Source organism: Schistocerca nitens, chromosome 2 (assembly GCF_023898315.1).
Source record: "Schistocerca nitens isolate TAMUIC-IGC-003100 chromosome 2, iqSchNite1.1, whole genome shotgun sequence".
In the NCBI taxonomy this organism is placed as follows: domain Eukaryota; kingdom Metazoa; phylum Arthropoda; class Insecta; order Orthoptera; family Acrididae; genus Schistocerca; species Schistocerca nitens.
In genome coordinates, this window is record NC_064615.1 from 952,938,412 (window position 1) to 952,958,159 (window position 19,748).

Below are 19,748 nucleotides of genomic sequence, written 5' to 3' on the forward strand. Positions count from 1 at the left end.
GCAGGTTCGAATCCTGCCTCGGGCATGGATGTGTGTGATGTCCTTAGTTAGGTTTATGTAGTTATAACTTCTAGGGGACTGATGACCTTAGATGTTAAGTCCCATAGTGCCTAGAACCATATGTAAACTCCGATGTGTTACGGCAAAAGAAACAGATTTTAACACGCAACAATAGAAATGTCTAGGTTTCCCTCGAAATCCGCAACTCATGACGCTACTCTGGAAGTTAAAAATGGTTAACAAGCCAGGCGAAAATACATTACTGGCCATTAGAATTGCTACACCAAGAAGAAATGCAGATGATAAACGGGTATTCATTGGACAAATATATTATACTAGAACTGACATGTGACTACTTTTTCAAGCAATTTGGGTGCATAGATCCTGAGAAATCAGTACCCAGACCAACCACCTCTGGCCGTAATAACGGCCTTGATACGCCTGGGCATTGAGTCAAACAGAGCTGGGATGGCGTGTACAGGTACAGCTGCCCATGCAGCTTCAACACGTTACCACAGTTCATCAAGAGTAGTGACTGGCGTATTGCGACGAACCAGTTGCTCGGCCACCATTGACCAGAAGTTTTCAGTTGGTGAGAGATCTGGAGAATGTGCTGGCCATGGCACCAGTCTAACATTTTCTGTATCTAGAAAGGCCCGTACAGGACCTGCAACATGCGGTCGTGCATTATCCTGCTGAAATGTAGGGTTTCGCAGGGATCGAATGAAGGGTAGAGCCACGGGTCGTAACATATCTGAAACGTAACGTCCACTGTTCAAAGTGCCGTCAATGCGAACAAAATGGGCGACCGGAGTGGCCGAGCGGTTCTGGGCGCTTCAGTCTGGAACCGCGCGACCACTACGGTCGCAGGTTCGAATCCTGCCTCGGGCATGGATGTGTGTGATGTACTTAGGTTAGTTAGGTTTAAGTAGTTCTTAGTTCTAGAGGACTGATGACCTCAGATGTTGAGTCCCATAGTGCTCAGAGAGCCGAACAAGAGGTGACCGAGACGTGTAACCAATGGCACCCCATACCATCACGCTGGGTGATACGCCAGTATGGCGATGACGAATACACGCTTGCAATAAGCGTTCACCGCGATGCCGCCAAACACGGATGCGACCATCATGGTGCTGTAAACAGAACCTGGATTCATCCGAAAAAATGACGTTTTGCCATTCGTTCACACAGGTTCATCACGTACACCATCGCAGGCGCTCCTGTCTGTGATGCAGCGTCAAGGGTAACCGCAGCCATGGTCTCCGAGCTGATAGTCCATGCTGCTGCAAACGTCGTCGAACTGTTCGTGCAGTTGGTTGTTGTCTTGCAAACGTCCCCACCTGTTGACTCAGGGATCAAGACATGGTGCACGATCCGTTACAGCCATGCGGATAAGATGCCTGTCATCTCGACTGCTAGTGATACGAGGCCGTTGAGATCCAGCACGGCGTTCCGTATTACCCTCCTGAACCCACCGATTCCATATTCTGCTAACAGTTATTGGTTATCGACCAACGAAAGCAGCAATGTCCCGATACGATAAACCGCAATCGCGATAGGTTACAATCCGGCCTTTATCAAAGTCGGAAACGTGATGGTACGCATTTCTCCTCCTTACACGAGGGCCGGCCAGAGTGGTCGAGCGGTTCTAGGCGCTACAGTCTGGAACCGCGCGACCGCTACGGTCGCAGGTTCGAATCCTGCCTCGGGCATGGATGTGTGTGATGTCCTTAGGTTAGTTAGGTTTGAGTAGTTCTAAGTTCTAGGGGACTGATGACCTTAGAAGTTAAGTCCCATTGTGCTCAGATCCATTTGAACCGTACACGAGGCATCACAACAACGTTTCACCAGGCAACGCCGGTCAACTGCTGTTTGTGTATGAGTAATCGGTTGGAAACTTTCCTCATTTCAGCACGTTGTAGGTGTCGCCACCGGCGCCAACGTTGTGTGAGTGCTCCGAAAAGCTAATCATTTGCATATCGCCGCATTTCCTTCTTGTCGGTTATATTTCGCGTCTGTAGCACGTCATCTTCGTGGTGTAGCAATTTTAATGGCCAGTAGTGTATTACAAAAGGCGTCAAAAAGTTTTGCACAGTCGTCTCAATTTTTTTCTTTTTTCTTTTTCTTTTTTAAGAGAAGATAATTATATTTTTTGTGAACATACTTGGAACATTAACCTATAAGTTGGTATATAGAAGTATTTTCTTTTATTTTACAGGTGAGCCATAATGGACCGTGAAGTAGACGTCAGGTTACGACAACGGTCGGTGATGTTCCACTTCAATCAAGACCGGCAATGACTCTGCCACATCGGTTCACAGGAAGTTGCTCCCTGTTTATGCTGAGAACACAGTGGATCGCAGCAGTATCCAGTGGTATTTCTCTCCACTGGACAATCCTCAATGCGGTAGACCATCGACGGCAGTGAGTGATGTGAATAAGGAGACCACTGATCAAATCATCCAAAATGACAGATGTGTGGCGACACGACAGCTTGCTGAAATGACTTGTTTGTCATTGGGTAATGTGGTATCAGTACAGTCACTAGGGTACAGAAAAATCTGTGCACGTTGGATGCCTAGATTATTGACAAGAGAAATGAAAACTATGAGGAAGAATGTGTGCGAGGGTCTCATGAAGACCTTTACTGAAGAGTCGAAACAGTGTTTTGACGGCGTCATCACCCAGGATGAAACGTTGTTTTTTTCTGATCCTGAGAGCAAAACCCAATCCATGGTGTGGCGTCGTCCGGATTCCCCTCGGAAGAAAGAACCAAGACTTTCACGAACAGCAGGTCGAAAGGTGACGGCCTCCTTCTTCTGGGATAAATGTGGTGTCATTTTCATTGACTTTTTGGAGCCTGGCTCCGCAATTAACGGGGACCGTTACTGTTTGTCGTTGGACAAGCTGCGACTTGCCATCAAGACTCACAGACCATAGCTTCAGGGTCAGCTCATCAGACTACACCATGACAGTGCCAAACTCCATAAAGCCCTTATGACGCAGGAGAAAATCTGGAAAATGGGTTGGAAAATTTTTCCTCATCCTCTCTACAGTCTGGACTTGGCTCCGTCTGATTTTTATCTCTTTGGTCGTCTGAAGGCCCACCTGCGTGGTAAAACATTTGATAGTGAGAAAGACCTTATTCCCTGTGTCAAGCGATGGTGGAAAAGTCAATCCCCAGAATTTTACCAAAGTGCATTTACATCGTGGAAGGAATGTTGGGCCAGATGCGTCACAGCTGATGGAGGCTACATTGAGTAGGCCCAATGTATAGCTAAATGTCCCAAGTATTTTCACAAAAAAATTCATTCTCCTCCTGCAAAAAATCAAAAAAATCGAGACGACTGTGTAAAACGTTTTGAACGCCCTTTGTAAATGGCCTAAACGGTAATCAGGTCCCATTGGCAGGTAGCCTATCTAACGGCTTCCAAATTTAACAAAAATTTGACTTTCAGTATTTCGTTGACCGAATTTAAAAATTCTAAATGCTATCATAACTTAGTCATTAAGAGGGATAATCTTAACTTATAGTTTTAATATAAAAAGTCGGGTAATGAAATTACAAACGGTACGTATGTCTTGAAGCACGATCATTCATGGAGTGCAAATTACCCATACTGTATTCATCTTGTATTCGAGAATGAGAGCACGTGGCGTTTGAAGCTGTTTTGCAAATGAGAGTTTGATTTTTTTAAAGAATCGGAGAGATGGAATAGGGTAAAATAAAAAAGGGCATGGCTATTTTATTATCTTCATGATAAGCGACTCAGTATAAAATCTCATAGAGTGTCGCCCCATGACTCTTAAGCACTCATCATAATTTCTAATTAACGCAAGAAGTCCTTTGCTTTTACTTGACGTCATTTTATAAAGCATGTGTGAATTTCATGAGCCATGGCATCACGTATATTACATTTTACACGTACGGCATTGCGTGCGATAGATCCCGTTATCCCAACGCTCCGCATAGTGTACCAGCCGATTAATATGTCACATTGTCTTAAATGCACGTCCTCGTCCGCCACGTAGGTCGAATTATCCGACACAGATCTCCAACTCCGAGTGATAAGGAGAAGTATCGCTGGTGAGATAGGATGCCATTGTTTACAAAACAGCTACTCTTCCACAGCGGTATCAACTGATTGCGTTCTACCGCAGGTCCCTCAGCTGTCCGATAAGACCCGATACTGAACAAGCTGAGTCAGCGGTTAAAGCACTGCAGTCGCGTTCGGGAAGAGTGAGGTTCAAATCCAGGTCAGGCTACCACGACAGTTTTCCGTAGTTTCCGTAAATCGCTTAAGAGGAAAGGTGGTATACAGGCAGTTTACCATAGGTACTAACGAAAGGAAACGAGCAGAGAAGAATGAAACAACTAAATAGAGTAGGTGAAGGTAAAGCCCCGCAATTTTCAGTTTTTCTATCATTGTGGTCAATGAGGAGTACATTTTCCTGCAATTTCAAATTGAAGTGATGCGTAGATTGGGTTGTTAGATATAACGCATCCAAATTCCACCTCTGTCTGATAATTAATTGCAAAGAAATTTCCAGTTTACAGAAAAAAACATGGTGAGGTTTTATCCCACAAAATGGGATAAAGCCCTGCAGTGCAAGTATTCGTCCCGTCTTTCAGTGACAGAGAGTAAGCTGTCTAGGTACCTAGTAAATATTGAAAAAGTCGTTGCGGTATGGAATAGAGCTGTATCCATCCCTGTGGGTTTTGACAGTTTCATTACCACACTTTCAGTACCAAAGAATGACTCCTCACACTGTCAGTACCAAAGAATGACTTCTTGTGTGTCAATTTACTTGTAGGCTTCAGGAAGTGGTTTGTAAAACGCGCCTTCACAGCTAACGTCTTGGTATACTGAAATTATCGTGGTCACAAAGAGTCGGAATGAGTTTTCGGTTTTTCCCTGCACTTTTCCTACAGCGAAGTAATTGAGTGACTGGAAAATCTACGTCTTCCTTTAAGTCTCAGACTGTTGTGCCTCTCCTTCGGATACTTCATTGCCAAATAGTAAGCTCATATCTATATCTCAGCTACTGTCTTGAACTGAGAATTCTGAATCTGGGATTGGAGAATAATCTTTTGGCTGTTTGGCCTATTTTCTTCACCCCTCCCTTTGTTTTCGTTTTTTTGACATTAATCTAGCGATATCTAGCTTACATCGTTTTGTTTGTATAGCACGCTTCTTTCTTTCTTTCTTACGCACGTCTTTCCTTCTCAATAACAAGTTTTTCTTTTCCATGGATTCGTCTTCCATTCGTTCTTTATTGGGTATCGACGTTCCAGTAGGGGAGGGGGGAGGGGAGTCTGAGGGTGCACAGCATCGCATACCCTCTCATCTCACTGTAATGATACACTTCACTCAAGACATTAATATACATTCAAGACACACACTTGCAAATCATAAAGGCGCAGCATACTTTTTTTCGTTTACTTGTCAGTTTCATTTAATAATTCAGTAGAGGTATTTTGATGTATGCACCGATGTTCTGCAAATGTAACAAATAAGGTCATCTGTTAGTGGCGTAGGGAACTGTTTACGTATATGTTTTCATTTTTCTTTCTGGACAAAGTTGTAATTGCAAATATTATTATTTTTGTGATTCATTCTCTCAGTAGCTAAGCAACCCAGCAACAGTAAACTGTATAAGCAAAATAAAAGTATGTTAACATTTTTATGATGTTTGTAAGGGAACTGCACTGATTAGACAAAGACTATTTCACCAACTGCGACATAGTCGCGTATTTGAACAGTGATTCAATACTGTCAAATGTTTTTTATTCCAGTCTCTGATCATAATATTAGATCTTTTGACGATGACCGGTTTCTGTCAGTAATGACCCTTGTCACCATAGTGTAGAAAAGATCTGAGGATGGTCATTACTGACTGAAACCGGTCATCGTCAGAAGAATTAATATTGCGATCAAAGACTGGAATAAAAATATTTAAAGACTGTATTTATTTCAACAGCGTCGGGAGGTTAGCAGTGTGGCTGTGTATGCATGCTTGGAATGCAGCGCTACTAAACTGGAACAACATTGCAGCGTGTAATTGCAATGGCGATATATTAAGGAGGGAAACAGAAATGTATTGCACAGTACGACGAGATGTAAAGCCACAGTGGTGGCGCTAAAATACTCGACGTCCACGCGATGGTAGATTACACAAAAGTCCAGTTAACGAGAAGACCACACGGCACTCACATTCTTTTTTGTAATTATCGTATTTATGGCACGTGAAGTTCGTAACTTAAACATCAACCACCAAAGCAGTCGATAGAAGCTCAAAAATTCTCTACAAAATCGACTCCGAAGTCTTCCGAGCCTCTATAATGTACCAAAAGTTACTGTAATCACTCGCGGGGGAGGGGGCGGGGGATGGAAGGTCTGTGATAGAATGCTTGGATGCCACGTGCTGGTCTGTGTTCGATACCCGGTCAGTGCAATTTCTTTAAAAGAGGTGCATGTTCCACGATCATTTTCATTAAGCGTAAAATATGTAAAGATAAAAAAACCGGTAGCGCTCGAGACGTAAATCTTGGTTCGAGTGGTATATCATTCATTACTTCGTTTTTTTCACTTTGGTAGACTATCTACATCATTTAAATAGAAAGTTAGTCAACATTAACATACGTAATTATCATTTAGTATGAAAAATGCACGGTGTCTTGTTTTTAATTAGATGTTCCATACAAAATCCCAGTTTTCATTGCAAATATAATTTTTTAATTTATGGCCTTTCATAAAAGATCGTTAATAAACATCGTTTAAATGGAAGAAACATTATAAATTAAATGTTCCGAGGAAAAGTGAAAAATCGAAAACTGTTTACTTGGCTTTGAAGATCTCCGAGCCTCTATAATTCACTAAAAATTACTCTAATCACTCGCTGGGCAGTGTGGATCTGTGGTAGACTGCTTGCATGCCACGTGCAGGCCGCCAAAATTGCAGGCAAGCGTTCTACTACAGAACTATGTGGCCAATTAGAAAAGTACGGTAACTTTTACTGAATCAAGGACGCTTGGAAATCTTCAAAGTCGTTTTTCTCGAGAATGTTTGAGAGGGGCATCTAACTGCTTTGAGAAATTGATATCCGAGTTCAAAAAAAAAATGGCTCTGAGCACTATGGGACTCAACTGCTGAGGTCATAAGTCCCCTAGAACTTAGAACTACTTAAACCTAACTAACCTAAGGACAACACACACATCCATGCCCGAGGCAGGATTCGAACCTGCGACCGTAGCGGACGCGCGGTTCCAGACTGTAGCGCCAGAACCGCTCGGCCACCAGCGGCCGGCGATATCCAAGTTCCGAACTTCAAGTGCCTTAAATAAAAAAAATACAAAAATCCGACTGCCGTGTGGTCTCCTTGTAAGTTTGAACACTTATTGTAAAGCGCAGATTCTCAATGCGTGTTTCCTTTTTTCTCTCGACATAAATATAAGACAGTGTAATACGCCCGCTTTGTGTTTCTATAACCTAACACCATAACGCAGCAGTGGGTTTTGCGCCTAAACGCTCACAAAGTAGCTTCATAAAATATGTAACCATTGCGGAAAAACAGTAGATTTCATTAGCTGCAGGGTATATGTTATATTAATATCAGTATTGCTTAATGTATGATTAGTAGTGAAGTTTGCATGAATGATTGTGTGAAAGATTGCTGTTATTATTACGATGCCATATTACTATGCGATTCAGCTCTACAGTATACATACGATATCAGTAGGAATACCTCCGTCAAACTTCCAGCACGGGATTCGACTGTTTCCTGGTAATCGTTTTCAATGATTAATTGCATCATTTTATGGTCATAACAAGCTTTCCCCCTAATTGATTTCAGTATTTAAACAAACAAAGAAAATGAATTTCAAATCCTTTCCAAGCCCGCTCAAACGCTCCATCTGAGCCATGTGATGCCTGTGATGTCGCTAGCTAGCTGGCGCCTCCTACTATCATTGAAATTTTGACACAACTTTGCATTCAAATAGATGCGTGTTTCATATACCTATTTTTAATGTATTAATCTATATGTACTATATATCAGGGAGAAAGAAAATGCTGTACTGTAATGTGCTGTAAATATTTACACCATTAGACAAATTTGTTCTCCCATATATGTTCTTTCTCATTATACATATTTTTGAACATAAATTGTATACACAACAGTGTGCTGTTTAATTTTCTTCCTCGCAGACGGTTTCCACATAAAACTGGGAAGATGTTTTTGTGGATTATTGGCTTGTGATAAGAATACTGCTATTGAATCTAAATCTGCAAAAACAATAAACATGGCTCTAGATCAGAGCCGGCCGGAGTGTCCGTGCGGTTCTGGGCGCTGCAGTCTGGAGCCGAGCGACCGCTACAGTCGCAGGCTCGAGTCCTGCCTCGGGCATGGATGTGTGTGACGTCCTTAGGTTAGTTAGGTTTAATTAGTTCTAAGTTCTAGGCGACTGATGACTTCAGAAGTTAAGTCGCTTAGTGCTCATAGCCATTTCTAGGTCAGAGATAGGGCAGCGGAAGAGGAAATGTAAAGAGGTGCGGGAGAAAATGGACATAGAGAACGGAAAGTACGAGATGGACAGAGACATGGTGCAAGAGGAGATGGAGAGAATGGGAGGGGAGTGAGGAAAATATGGATAGGTAGAGGGGGAGGAGGTGATGGAGAGGGGCAAGGAAGAGAAGATTGACAAATAATGTGAGGGGAAGTTCGCTGGTACCCTACACTATATTAGGCAGGTGTACCAGTTTCTTTGCCCCTTCAGTGTATCTGACACTTGCAGAAGTCTTTTAGTGCGAAATGCCCTTTTCGCTTGTTGTAATCTGCTTCTTACATCCTCTTAGCTTCGACCGTCATATGTTACACACCTCAACATAGAGTTTACTACAAATACTTCTTATAGTACACCCATTGAGATGTGAATAATACCTTATTAACAAAATAAACATAATTCCTTCTGAAGAAAATAACGATTTTGGTTAGTTACAAAAAGTACAAGGTGTACAACTTTGCTTCCGCCGTTTGCCGGTGGGTGGCGACAACGGTAAGTAGCGGTCGAAAGAAACAGATCGCAGACGTCAGGCAGTTAGCTTGGACCTCGGTCAATATAACCTCATTCAAACATTAGTCGATTTGTCTCTGCATCATAAAGTTGTTGTTGATTGAAAATGTCAGTTTATGAGCGTAATTCTCGTCATTTGCGGGAGGTGTACCTATTTTGTTTCAATATGAAGAAAACAGCGGCTGAGTCTCATCGAGTGCTCTCAAGTACATATGGTAAGGACGCTGTTAGTGAAAGAACGTGTCGTGAGTGGTTTCAGCGCTTCACGAACGGTGATTTTAACGTCGTAGACCGACATAGTGGTGGAAGAGAGAATGTTTTCGAAGATGTAGAATTGTAGAGTGAAGACTCGCGTCAAACCCAAGAAGAATTGGCACGATTAGTGGTAGTGACAGAGCAAGCCATTTCAAAACGTCTCAAGGCTATGGGCATGATTCAGAAAGAAGGAACTTGGGGCCCCGTTTGAGTGTACGGCGTTTGTGTGTTTGGCAAAACGGAAGGGATTTCTGCATCGCATTGTGACCGGGGACAAAATTCATTACGATAACCCTAAACGCAAAAAATCATGGGGATATCCCGGCCATGCTTCCACGTGGACGGCCAAATCGAATATTCACGGATCCAAGATCGTGCTCTGCATTTGGTAGGACAAGCTCGGCGTCGTGTACTATAAGGCGTTAAAACCAAGTGAAAAATCACAGGTGCTCTTTAGCGAACGCAATTAATGCGTTTGAGCAGAGCATTAAAGGACAAACGGCCGCAATACAGCGAGAGGCACGATAAAGCAATTTTGCGGCACGTCAACGTTCGACCCCACGTTGCAAAAAGAGGTCAAAACGTACTTGGAAACGTTAAAATGGCAAGTCCTACCCCACCAGCCGTATTCTCCGGACATTGCTCCCTCTATCACCTGTTTAGATCAATGGCGCATGACCTGGCTGATGAACACTTACGATCTCATGAATAAGTCACAAATTGGGCCGATTCGTGGATCGCTTCAAAAGATGAACAATTTTTTCGAAGCGGTATTCGTACACTGCCCGAAAGATGGGAGAAAGTAGTGGCCAGCGATGGAAAATACTTTGAATGACACATGTGTAACCAATTTGTTTCATTAAAGCCTCAAATGCTGGGGAAAAAACGGCGGAAGCAAAGTTGTACACCTTGTAATTACAAAACAAAGCAGGCTCTCTCCTAACTTGAAAATCAAAACATCGATATTCTTTATCTCATGATGATGATCATCAGTCTTTAGTAGTGATTATGTCCTCCTCACACACAGATGAGTTTTTCTACTCTTCGAGGTATGCTCTGGATGAAATCATCAAGTTTATCGTGGTGTATGAGGTCCCACTTCTCAATGGCACCTTCATTGAGATCCTGAAGATTGTCAGGTGGATTGGACATTGTGTAATGACCACCTTCTACAGGTACCATGCATGCTCAGTTGCATTCAAGCCTGGGGACTGTGCCCGCCAATTCATTCGGCTGATGTTGCGTCTTTGAAAATACCGAGACACTGCTAGAGTACGGTGCGGTCTTGCACTGTCATCGACTAGGATGAATTTGTCACTGACATCACATCTTTAGGGCCTTACAGTCGTTTGTAGGACCTCTTGGAAGTATCGGAGACCAGTCAAATTACCATAGATGGCAATTATAGGAGTCCACCATACAATCATTATTATCGGCCAGAACATTACACTTCCACCTGCAAACGGATGGGCTTCCTGAACGTATCGGCGTTCCTGGTGTCGTCTAGCGCTTCTCCAAACTTTAACAAGTATAGTGTACGTTCGCAAGCCAATCCTGGTCTCGTCACAAATCATTACACTACCCCATTCTGCAATAGTCCAATGTTGATGTGCAAGAGCCCAGGTTCGTCGATAGCGTCGTGTCCATTGGTTCAGTGCAGAACTTCTCATTAGTCTTCTGGAATGAAGACCACCCTGATACAATCTTCTATGCAGAGTTTGGTCTGAGATACGAATCCCTATAGCATGGGACAAGGCATTTCCAATATTTCTGGCAGTTGATGGTGGGCGCTTGTGAGCTGGCAGTTGGACGAAACGATCCTACATTGGTATTGTCATTACGAGGACGACCATTGCGAGGTCTGTTGTACACATTTCCCATCTCTCTGTACTTTCTGCACATCTTAGACACACCACTTTGAGCGACATATAGCCGATCGGCAAGATCTTGCTGTGTATGGTCTGCTATCAAAGGACTCTATGCCTCTACGTGGCAAGATACTCCAGTGCTGTACACAAACTGAATGAAGTCGTTGTTTACACGACTGGGAAATGGCCACAAAGCCTGCCAGTAGTAAACACTTGCCAGTATACGGGCTCTAATTGGCTAATGCGTGAAGTGCTTAGGTCAGTGGACCTCTAGTATCGTAGGCTACATTGTACGATAGTATTCCAAACTTTTAATGAATAGTGCATTTTGCTTCCAAGATAGCAGATTTCCTTCGTTCACATCCCTTCACTCCATGACACTGGTGCAACATCACTACTTAATTATTCAAAAGGAAAAAAAACGGGCTGTATTGCAAAAGGATTTATTGCTAATGGTGCGTTTCACGCAGTTAACACATTTTCAGATTATCAGCAAATAATAACAAAAACCTTTTTGTTACATTAAAACACGCTAAACTATCTGGCACCGCTAATCACCGAGATTAAGCTAATGATGAGTTACATTAATTATTGTATTTGCCTTAAAACAGCAAATGCCGCGTTAGTGAGATAAAGGGGAAGCCTCAATATGATTAAAGCAAAATACACAATAATCGTCACATTCGGAGCAGGAGGACGGCGTAGAATGGCAAAATTAGTGAAGTTATATTAAAAACGTTAAACATTTTACTGAGCTCGAAATCAATATAAAATCCGCGTGAGCTAAGGTATGGTACTAAAACGAAAGTAAACACTCAACAAGCGGAAATGGTAGGGTACAGAGATAGGAAAGTGATGTAATACGGCATGTGAACAGGCAACGACTGTTTCCCCAGTGGCCAGAAATCTTAACTTTACTGCCGGGCCGGCCGGGGTGGCCGAGCGGTTCTAGGCGCAACAGTCTGGAACCGCGCCACCGCTACGGTCGCAGGTTCCAATCCTGCCTCGGGCATGGATGTGTGTGATGTCCTTAGGTTAGTTGGGTTTAAGCAGTTCGAAGTTCTAGGGGACTGATGACCTTAGAAGTTAAGTCCCATAGTGCTCAGAGCCATTTTTTTTATTGCCGGGCTAGGTCTGGAAGTTTTTGCCATTATGAAAATTGCTATCATATATATATATATATATATATATATCTGTCTTTGGAATTATGGACCGGCTCATGTGTGCATCCTACCGGCAAATATCTTTATAGTGACGGCGAGCAGCCTTCGAAACAACCTCCTTTTCCATTCGAATGATATTATGATACGAATCTCGATCCTGAAATGTGTGTGATGAAGTACGTTATTTCAGAGGAATAGTAGTCAATGCAGCATCTAGAATATGGGTATTAAGCATGTGCAGACTGACATTAGATACTGTACTTTAATTATACTCAGTTTCAATCCGAAAATTGGATGAAAGTACCATTGAATTGAAGAATAACTGGTACTAGTAACTTATTTAACTCAAATTGTTGCACAGCATTATGTGAAGTTATTCTACCAGAAATTCTCTGTTCAAGACATCGACAAGACAAGAATCTTCGATGCGATTTTCTGAGCTCTTCTTAGGCAATCTCTAACAGAGATGACGCGGCTGTTTCGGACTCGTCCATTTTCGTAAAGAAACTGTGTGATCTGTGAGCCAAATACGAGGGTCACTCCAAAATAAATGCGCACAATTTTTTGAAAGCCATCTGTTATTCTACATGTTTGAAAGATTTACAATGTGTATATTCGTCCTTTAGGAACAATATTTTCATTTCTCCACATAATTTCCGTTCCTCTCAACTGCATTACGCCATCTTGGAACCAGCGCCTGTATACCCACACGGTAAAATTCTGGACCAACCTGTTGGAGCCACTGTCTGGCAGCGTGCACAAGGGAGTCATCATCTTTAAACCTTGTTCCACGAAGAGAGTTTCAGTTTCCCAAAGAGATGATAGTCACATGGAGCCAGGTCGGGACTGTAAGGCGGGTGTTTCAGTGTTGTCCATCCGAGTTTCGTCATCGCTTCCATAGTTTTTTGACTGACATGTGGCCGTGCATTGTCGTGCAACAGCAAAACCTCCCGCTTTTGCCGATGTGGCCGAACACAACTCAGTCGAGCTTGAAGTTTCTTCATTGTCGTCACATATGCATCAGAATGGTGGTTCCGCTTGGCAATGTTTCCAGAAGCAAGAGCCCTTCGTAATCGAAAAACACCGTAGCCAGAACTTTTCCAGCAGAAGGTGTGGTTTTGAATTTTTTTTTTCCTTGGGTGAATTTGCATGATGCCACTCCATTGATTGCCTCTTCGTCTCTGGTGAAAAATGATGGAGCCATGTTTCATCATCTGTCACAATTCTTCCAAGAAATTCCTCTCCACCATTCTCGTACGGTTCCAAACGTTCGCTGCATACCGTTTTTCTTGCTTCTTTGTGAGCCATTATCAACATCCTGGGAACCCACCTGGCACAAACCTTTTTTAACGCCAACACTTTCAGTATTCTGTAAACACATCCTTCCTCTATCGCAACGTAGCGTGACAATTCGTTCACTGTGATGCATCTGTCAGCAGTCACCAATTCGTTAACTCTCTGCACATTGTCTGGAGTGTGCAGTACGAGGCCTGCCGCTGCAAGGACAGTATTGCCGTGCCCGCTTTCATCACGTAACCTGCTTGCCCACCTACTAATTGTACTTCGACCGACAGCAGCATCTCCATACACCTTTTTCAGCCTCTTGTGGATGTTTCCCACTGTCTCGTTTTCACAGCACAGGAATTCTATGACAGCACGTTGCTTCTGACGAACGTCAAGTGTAGCAGCCATCTTGAAGACATGCTGTGACGGCGCCACTCACGGGAACAGGTTGAACTAAGTTTGAAAACAAGCGAGAAGGATGTATCTACACATGCAGAATGAAAACTGTATTTTTACAAAAATAGTGTGCATTTCTTTTGGAGTGACCCTCGTAAAATCGACAACGGCCGCTGAGGAAAGCTAATCGCGTTTACCAGCTCGTCCCGTGTGACGGCGGCAATGTCTCCCTTGGAGTCGGGTGTCACGTCCACGTCCACGTTAACGTTAGTTGCCTTGTCCCGTGTGAGGACGGCTTGATACTGGGTCCTCGACACAATCTGGGGAGTCAAAGCGTGTGCAAATCTCCAGGTCGGTACCTCAGGTTGCTGCAGCTCATAAAACGGAAGAGGGATCACCGTCCTGCTGCAGCACTGAAAAGAGGAATATTCCCACACGTCAGCTGCTGTGCAGTGAGCGGACGCTGGTGTCCACGCAGGCGTTCTCAGTAGAGCAACGGCCGCGCCTCGGCCTCGGGAGGCGTTGCCCTCCGACCGGTGTAAGCAGTTTACGAGCCGCACCTCCCATCGGTTCCTCGGCCTGTCACAGCGGCGGCGGAAGCGCTTCCGGCGAACACAGCCCGAGCCGAGGGCGGAAATCGTAAAGCACGGCGCGCCTCGCCTTGCATATGGAGATCCGCGAGTACCCGTCTGCCTTCTCAGCCGTACGAGTATCGGCGGCCGGGCGGCAACCTGCCGTGCCAGCGAAGTACGAGGCAGGCAGAGAGCAGCAGCACCGCCTCGCAACGTGTGGTCCAGCCAGCGGCGGTGTTTGTGACCGTTTACGGATCCAAAAATGGAATTTTTTATTTAACAAAATTCTGTGATTCTTCCTCATTCTAAAAATATACATGATCTTCGGTTGAAACTTCCGGGCTGAGAGGCCGTGGTCGATGTATAAAATTTCCACCTGACGTTTCGTCTCCATCTACGGGAGACATCTTCTGAGGTGGAATTTTATACATCGACCACGGCCTCTCAGCCCGGAAGTTCACCTGAAGACAACGCCTGCCGTGAAAGCCTGCATTGTATGAATATACATGATGTTTCCGTAAGAGTGTGCAGGAATGTAACAGGACATAGAGAATGCTCCACTGAACAATTTGAGGTAGAAAACCTGGGGTCGGAGAAGCCAGCTTACGGGGGGGGGGGGGGGGGGGGGACGTCATACGGGCCGACTTGGAGCAAGAGAGGCACCACAGGACATTTTATTTTCTGCTGTCTATACGTTTACAAATAAATTCATAAAACTTTGTCAGCATGACCAGGAACGATTCAGGATTCACACTCATAGCAGTGGAAGTGCAAAAACGTAACACAATAATTTTTTTTAGATATGAAATTTCAACATTTTTTCACTTACTGTTGCCTGCATTTGTTGTTATAGGTAGATTTTTCTTCACAAGTAAGAGAGATTCTTTGATGAATTTTGCACAGCATACAAACCATACTTACAGGTGTATGAAACTCCAAAATTTTCCAAGTCTATTAAAAACTGTGGTAAAAATCGAGATAATTAACTACAAAATGTGATTTTTTTCTAAAGATAAAGTTTAAAACGTAACAGCTCATTCATTTTTTCATAAATTAAATAGATTCTAGAGTTTCACACACCCCTAAGTATGTTTTGTATGCTGTACAAAATTCATCGAACAGTCTCTCTTACTTATGAAGAAAAGTGTACCTATAGCAACAAATGCAGCCAATAGTAAGTGACAAAAATGATGATATTTCACATGTAAAAAAATTATTTTGTTATGTTTTTGAACTTCCGCTGCTACGAGTGTGAATCCTGAATCCTTCCTGGCCATGCTGACAAAGTTTTATGAATTTACTTGTAAAAGTATAGACAGTGGAAATTAAAATGTCCTGTGGTGCCTCCACTGCTCCAAGTCGGCCCGTTTGACGTTCTACCCCCCTTAAGGAGATATGGAAGTAAACTTGTCTATCGCTTTGTCTAGCATTACTGGTTTCCAGCTTATTTACAACTAACATGCGCACAAGTTTACACGATCTGAGCTGTTTATTTACATCTACATTCTTTTATTTGCTGCAAGGAAACAAGGAACGACGAGTCTGATTACAAGGAAGTCGTGACGTAGGTTTCGTTTACTTTACTTGTCCATAAGGTGGATCTGTTGTATCGTAGTATCGTATTTACATTCTCCCATGAGACAACGTGCTATGAATCAGCGACAGGCCCATTTATTACCCAGTGCTATTCACAGTCGTACTGTACAATACGATGGAGCAGTACAGGTACAGTTTCGTAGAACTGACTGATACGCATCTTGTGCATGGGGAAGTACGTTTGCAATGCTCTCGCTGCTGAAAGGCTGTACAGGGAACGATTTCCTAACAAACATCATCGGTCACTACGACTGCCTATTTCTCTCGATCGACGAATGTGGGAGAATGGTTCATTGGAAACAAGAAACGAGGGACTTGGAAACAAGAGCACCACCCACGGATATTTGTCAGGGTGCGTCAGAATCTTGTCGCAGATGTCATGCTTGCATTAAGGTTGATGCTCGTCAATTTCAGAATATTTGGTAAGATACATTAGAAATGCTCGTTCCTTGTGTCAGTGATGGTATTTGCAGTTAACTGTAACTCATGTAAATAACAAAGTACACAGTAATGTGGTTTTACGCCTATTACCTCCTTAAACTTGCTTCTCCGACCCCACATTCCCTACCTCAAATTATCCACTGGAGCATCCTCTATGTCCTGTTAAATTTTTTCACGCTCTTACGGAAACACCCTGTATATTTCATGTATAGTACATCATTTTCTGTAGAGATAATTCAGTCGTGATTGCTATAAAGATGGATTTATTAGTTCTTCATTTGCGACGCGTCTCTCTTGTACTGAACGAAAATTACAAAACTAGTAGAAATATAATGGCCATATACAAAAATTCTAAAACAACAAACCCACGTAAGAATTCTTTAACTTTACAACATAAAATTTACATGTTGTAAATTGCGTTTGAGAAGGGGGGGGGGGAGGAGGATTGCAACTAAAGAGTATACCAGCTCCCATAATATGAAATATATTTAACACTTACCGAACTATAGGTAAATAATCATCTCATGAAACAAGTAAAATTACACCCAGGGAAAGAATGGGCCAGCCGGCCGTTGTGGCCGAGCGGTTCTAGGCGCTACAGTCTGGAACCGCGCGACCGCTAGAGTCGCAGGTTCGAATTCTGCGTCGTGCATGGGTGTGTGTCATGTCCTTAGGTTAGTTAGGTTTAAGTAGTTCTAAGTTCTAGGGGACTGATGACCTCAGATGTTAAGTCCCATAGTGCTCAGAGCCATTTGAAAGAATGGGCCAAGATCATGTATAACGCTAAAATACGGAACAATGGCGATGGTCGCAATTTTTAACTAAAACAAGTACGACATCAGGTAGCATACAAGATTATTAGCAATAGCCATAAAAGAGAAACAGGCAAAAGTCTACCTTGTGAAGGTTGACAGTAATGTGGTAACATTCCACAAGCATATAATGGTAATAAAAAAGAAAACTCATATTGGAAAATCGTATGTGACTCTAAAAATACAGGTTTTGTCAACGGCATAAAAAATCATATGGAGAAGAAAACAACACTGTTGGAATATGTAAACTACAACTTTATACAACAGGAGCAAGTGACACGCCGAAAGGACTAAGACACATACATTAGTTGACTTAATACACGGAGACGACGCCCCTTAAATACAAAATAGGGCATGTTTTCATCTCTCATATATGCACAACCTTGCGTGCTAGCACTGGTCTGACTAGACGAAAATTGAGGCATACAGTGCAGTAGCACCGGGAACCTCGTCAGGTGGCCACGCTACTTTTTCTAGCTACGAAAGGCTGTGTCTAAATAATTGGGAAGAACCCCCAGTGCTTGTACTAATATAAGTTCATAAACTCATTTGAAGGTGGGCATAACAGCATCAAAACCGCCTGCTTCTTCGACAATAACTGTTGGTTTAAAGATCTTGGAGATTAGGAGCGAGAATGTTTCGAAATTTCGTATTCCTCGAGCAAATTCAATTTTCGCCCTTTATTTTCAACGTGCGGGGTTATAAGTTGCACAAACTAGCGGAATGATGGCCTAAAACTTTTAAATGCCTTTCTAAAGCAGGTGAGGCACCTGAATGCCTAGCTGTCGCACTACAGTCAAACACAAAACCTTGACCTCAGTGTCTCGTTTTTTAATTTTGGCTTGTGTAATAGCCGTGAAGAAATTATCGGCTGTACTTTGAGCAGGTATTTACTGCATATCGATCTTTCTGCCGATATAAGGAGATAAATTGAGTTTACGCTTGCCAAAAACTGTTTTTGTTGGCATGTCAGCTTTTCAGATTGGTGTAATGGACATCATAATATGTTTTAATGATGGAGTAACAAGCAGATTAAAAACTATGAGCAGACTAGGCATCAAATCAGGAGACAACGTGAAAAGTGGGCTGTTACGAGTGGACAGGCAACGTGTCGCAGAAGCTCAAAAAGCTGCTGAAAGTACGCCAAGGGAGGCCACAATAACAAGGAAAAAATGAAAGAAGACGAAGAGGACACTCGTAATCAACAAGATTGTAGAGGTGGAATGTTCTGACATGTTATCATTGAGACGAAAATGATATGCAAATCTTTAGCTTCAGTTTCGTGTAATTAACATTTCTGCACACTTACGTATTAAAGGTACAAAAGCAAAATTTAAGATGAGCTTGCCTGCACAGTGAACCACATTATTCGATAATGTATTAAATATTTTAAGCTGGTTTACGTCATATGTTCTTAAATTATCAGAAGAAAAAATTTCTTCCAAAAACTAATTTTTAAATACGCAGAATAACAGATTGGTAAACATTCCTGGTTTCAAGAAGTTCAAGAAGTTAATAATTAAAAGAATAAGATTTATTTTGATCCTTTATTTTCAATAGCCTTGGAGTACAGTGCATGTAAAATAAAAATTAGACGTAATTCAATATCTTAGATCAAAATCAGTATTCACTCCACTATATTTCCCACAGTTCTTAAATGTTTTCACATAGAGGTCACAAAATACTAATTATATAATAATTTTTCTGGTTGAAGTTCCTTTCCAGTATCTATTGAAGTTTTTAAGTCATTAAATTTTAAAATATTGGTAAAAACTACAGGCCATGACGTCCAAGTCCCCTTAACACGTACTCACACCGGACTTGTTTCTCATCGCGAAGCACGCCAGACGAGGTTTCCATCGTGGGTGGTGCACGTTTCTAAACGATCCGCTACATCTCACGGAACGTGACCCTCAGCGTGATCAGCAACCGCTGCGCCGTCCAGCGGCAGTTGACGGCTGCATCTGGTCACTAATCGCACTGTTTATTTACGAAAATCGACATGCATAAAATAGCTGTGTTAAATTAACTTGCCTGTGAGTCCAATTCAAAGAATAGATTTTATGTTACTCATCCGTAATCTATGTTTAGAATTTTTTTAACAAAATGGCGGCTAAAAGAAACGAGTAGGACATCAGGAAGTTGCTTGAAAATCAATTTAAGGATCTCTCGGTGTGCTTCCACACCCATGTTTCCTCTGATTTCGCAGGTAATTGTTGTCATTAGACTCCTGTTCGAGGAACACACTACACAACTGTTTTTCAAGTTGACAGCCCTGTTAGAAGATA